Below are 4612 nucleotides of genomic sequence, written 5' to 3'. Positions count from 1 at the left end.
CTTGGGATGCTCAATGAATCTGTGCTGACATTACTGACATCTATTCACCCACAGTTTAAGAGGCGTCACCACAGTGTTCATACTCTGGTTGTAGCAGGTAGACACTGAAATATAGCAACCACCGGGATCTCATAAAGACTAGCCCCTTTGGTGTGAAATTTTATGCCCTGGCTAAAAGGTAGGGCATGCTCATTGATAGAGCTCCAATGTCACAGGCAAAGTCCCTGAATGTCCTTCTTTTGGATTCTCTTGCTTTCCTTTTAAAACTATGTTTTGTAGCAGTGAACATCTGTCCCTGGTAAATGGTGATTTCTTCACTTGTCTCTTGTCTCTTGTCTCCAGTTACAAGGAAATAAAGCAAAGGAAACTCCCCAAAAGAAGAAAAAGAAGAAGAAGAAGAAGAAGAAGAAGAAGAAGAAGAAGAAGAAGAAGAAGAAGAAGAAGAAGAAGAAGAAGAAGAAGAAGAAGAAGAAGAGATGATGACGACGACTAAGACGACTAGCCCCACTGTCTTGTAAAATCTTTGTTTCCTGGTGCTTGCTATTACTATCCTACCTCTGGTAACAATTTGTCTTCTATGGCTGTCTTAGGGTTTTACTGCTGTGAATAGACACCATGACCAATGCAAGTTCTATAAAGGACAACATTTAATTGGGGCTGGCTTACAGGTCCAGAGGTTCAGTCCATTATCATCAAGGTGGGAGCATGGCAGCATCCAGGCAGGCATGGTACAGGAGGAGCTGAATTCTACATCTCTACCGGAAGGAAGCCAGGAACAGACTGAACATCCCGAGGCAGCTAGGAGGAGGGTGTCCAAACCCACCCCACAGTGACACACTTCCTCCAACAAGGCCACACCTTCTAATAGTGCCACCCCCTGGGCTGAGCTTATGCAAACCATCATAATGGGCCAACACAGTTTTGTCAGTTGCAGATCACAGGGATGAATTCACATAGCATTCTGCTTTTCTTCGCAGCTTCATTTACTGTCTTTGGGTGGCTTTCTAGCTCATTCCCTGACTACACTCCCACAGTGAAGGATGCTTTGTGTGGTGCTTAGGTATGGAAGATGAAAGCTCCTTGTATTTGTTGTAAGGATAGTGCTTTTCGGGAGAGTAGTTAAAGTTAATTAATTACCAAGCTACATTTTGTGTTAGAATCCCCTGAACAATAAATGGGAAGGGCTGATGCCATTGTGTCATGCTGTTCTGTTTTAGGCTTACCTTTACAGGAGGTGCACTATTGCAGTAATTATTTTTAAAAAAAAAGATTTCTTGTATCTCACACTAGTGCTGGTACCATTGGGTCACATGGCATCTGCGGGGTACCTTCATCTCAGCAGCGGCCAGTTCTAGTGTGAACCACACCATGTTACCTCTTGCTATCCTCTAGCCCCAGCAGTCTCTTGGCCCCCATTGCTAGCTGCCCTTTCCTGGCTGTCTCTGTGCCAGCCATAAACTCTCTGGTTCCAGCTACCCAGTAAAATCATGGTTCTAGAAGTCCAGCAGTAGCTGGCTTATCGTGGCTCTCTATCGCAGACTCTGCCCACACTCCCAGCAAACTGCCCCCTGGTAGTTATAGAACAAACTCCCAGCAACCCATTAAATTCAAGACTGAATAAGCTGTAATTTAGCAATCAGATTTATATGCTAAATTCTCAATCTACAATATTTCCAAACAGTAAACTCAAAACCAATTGATAAAGATATAAACTGCCCACCTAGATAAGCTAAGTTTACCTATAGAAATCCATCCCTTAAGAAAGATACATAACTACCTATGGCCATTTAAGACCACATGGTTCTGGGTCATCCTTTTCTCCCTCCATTTTGGTTCTTCTTTCCCCTTCTCTCCTGCCTTACAAAAACTTTGTCCTTGCCTTACTTTTTACTGTCCAATCATGGGCCTTGACCTAGCTTGTGCCAGCCCTCAGCTGCGTATAGACATATGCAGTGTACTGAAGTGATTCCCTGGAGTTTTAATGTAGATTTTTCCTAGGACATCTGATGTCAAGCTCTTTGTTTCTGTTCACTTGCAGTCTGTGCATATTTTTGGCTGAGAAATCTGCATGGCTCTTTGACTCATGCTTGAATTGAATTGTTCATTGTCTTCATATTGAGTTTTAAGGAGCCACTGTATATTTTAGACAATAGATATTTTTACTCTTGTAAGCTGTGCACATACTTTTTTTTCGAATCTGGGGTTTGTTTATTTGCTCATTTTAACATTTTACTTACAATGATATTTGAATGGCAGTTTACAGCTATGATTGCCTTCTCTGGTATATGGTATATACCAGGTTTGGGCCTGCCTTGGGCATCGTACCTAGGAGTGATCACATTTTCACTTTGTGTAGCTTGCTAGGCTTACATTCGGCAGCCATTCACTAGTTACACTGCACACAAAGCAACATCCCACCTAACAACAGGTCACCTATGGACGACTCATAAAGCCACATAAGGAAGATGTGAAATGAAGATAGTTCAGTGGCTGATTCTACACAAGCAAAACAAAGTGGAAAGCTACAGCCAATTAGAGTGATTTTATGAGACTTTGAAAATAATTTACTTTTAAATGTGGATGAGGCAGAAAAGCTGCTCTTGGGACCAAAGTGGAACACTGAATGCAAGCACGAAGGACAGACACACTGTCCCCAGCTCAGGCATATAACTCACAGAACTCACTGTAACGGTGGGTTTTTCCACTCGTGGTCTGGTTATTGATATAAAGTCTCCGAGAATTTTATATAAATAAATGCCTAGGCCGTAAGCTTGGGCTTATTCCCCTACTAGTTTATAACTAATGAACCTGTTTCTTCTATTCCACGAGTGACAACACGTGGCTGGTTAAGTCTCCTCAGTTTCACGTGTTTGTCTCCTTTGAGTTCGGGATGAATATCCTCCCTGGTCCGACGCTATCCCAGAGTTCCTCTTTCCCTAGTGGAACTCCCACCTATTTCCTGACTCAGCTCATTGGCCAATCTGCTTAATATTGACAGGTGATGGTGCTTCCCTACAGTGCAGAAGAGAGTCTCTCCACACTATGTAAATTCATTTCTCTGACTTCTCACTTTGCATCCCATGTGGATGTTATTTCATCGTCTTTGTTGAAAAAAAAAATCACAGTTTGCGCCCATCCCCGGCTTTTTTCCCATTCTCCTGCAGCCTGAACGGTTGGTTATCATTTCGCAACATTACATATCTTTATTTCAGTGAGCTTGTAGTGGGTTGAAGTCAAGAGGCATAAGAACGCCAACTCCATTCATTTGTCTAAATGTTGGGTTAAATATTCTGACCCTGTTCAGTTTCCGTACACATTGTCATACCAGTTTGCTTTGCTTGGACATTTGCTATGTTAGAGATTTAAATTAGTTGCGGGGGGGGGGGGAGACATCATCATTACTTTTTTCAAACCAGGACTTTAGTTCTCCTATGATATACTTTATCAATTGTTTTATATTTCTTCCCTGATTATCTTTTGTGCATATGATATTTAACGGAATCATGCAATGTGTCAGTTACAGAAGCAACCCCATTAAACATTTGCTTCTCAAACAAGTAACCAACAATTAAGAAAGGCTTTGTATTGGCTGCTCTTCAGGCACATTCAAAGGATAAAATGTGTTTTGTTACATTTGTATTTTTATTGGCAAATACATATGTATACATATGTGTGTTTTATGCATACTTCATTAGAATTATAGCTACACAGTTTAACTGAGGCAGAGGGTGTGCTGAAGTCAATGACCATATGTTCTCCCTTCTAGTTCTCCTTTGCTAGTATAAGATAGTTATAGACTTTATAAGAACAGGGAACCCCACTCATCTGCCATGATTACTTACTGAATCCAGGCAGTTTACAGCAGTTCTTTCAAATTTTCTCCATGGCTGATCATATAATATGCAAATTCAGATAGCTGTACTTTCTGATTCAAGATCTCTGCCCCTCTCCTTTATGATTACGTCCCCACAAGCTCTTTAGGAGCACTGCTTAGCAGGGATCTTGCATCCAAGCTCGTGATTTTTTATCACTTCTTTCTTACACACTGCTCCTCCTCCCAGCAAAACCATGAGCTTCTAAAGGAGCTTTGAATAAATCGTCTTTAGGCATCACTGAGATCCAAGCTATTAGTGTTCCCCACCCCACCTGCCCCGTGGGCTCATGGGAATCATACAATACACAAAAGTTTGTAGTCTGTCTCTGAGATTCCCCAAGTGTTATCGCCCCTTGCATTCGTCAAACGTCTAGATTCAAAGTCTCCGGTTAAATGGCTGTGAGACTCTGTGGAAACCAATAATCAATCACGCACTTTCAAGAAATGGTTATATGGGGTCATTCCACTTTCACGAAGGTGCCCTCAGGGGATGATCTGTGGAGTCAGAACCACGGCAGAGCAGCCATCAAAATTCGATCTTCTTAAGCCTGCCATTTAGAACACACAGGGTGCGATCCTGCTGTGATTCAATATAAACCCCAAAGGTTTTAGGACGCCCATTCTGAAACCTTGCCTACTGCACACCGCAGGTCATTCCCTGGGTTGGGTTTGTTCCCCGCCCGCAACTCCCTTCTCTGCAATTCTCTGTGCTCCTCATACATCCAGCATCCTGGTTCT

Source organism: Rattus norvegicus, chromosome 2, assembly GCF_036323735.1.
Source record: "Rattus norvegicus strain BN/NHsdMcwi chromosome 2, GRCr8, whole genome shotgun sequence".
NCBI lineage: Eukaryota > Metazoa > Chordata > Mammalia > Rodentia > Muridae > Rattus > Rattus norvegicus.
Note: the sequence above shows the minus strand (reverse complement) of the source record.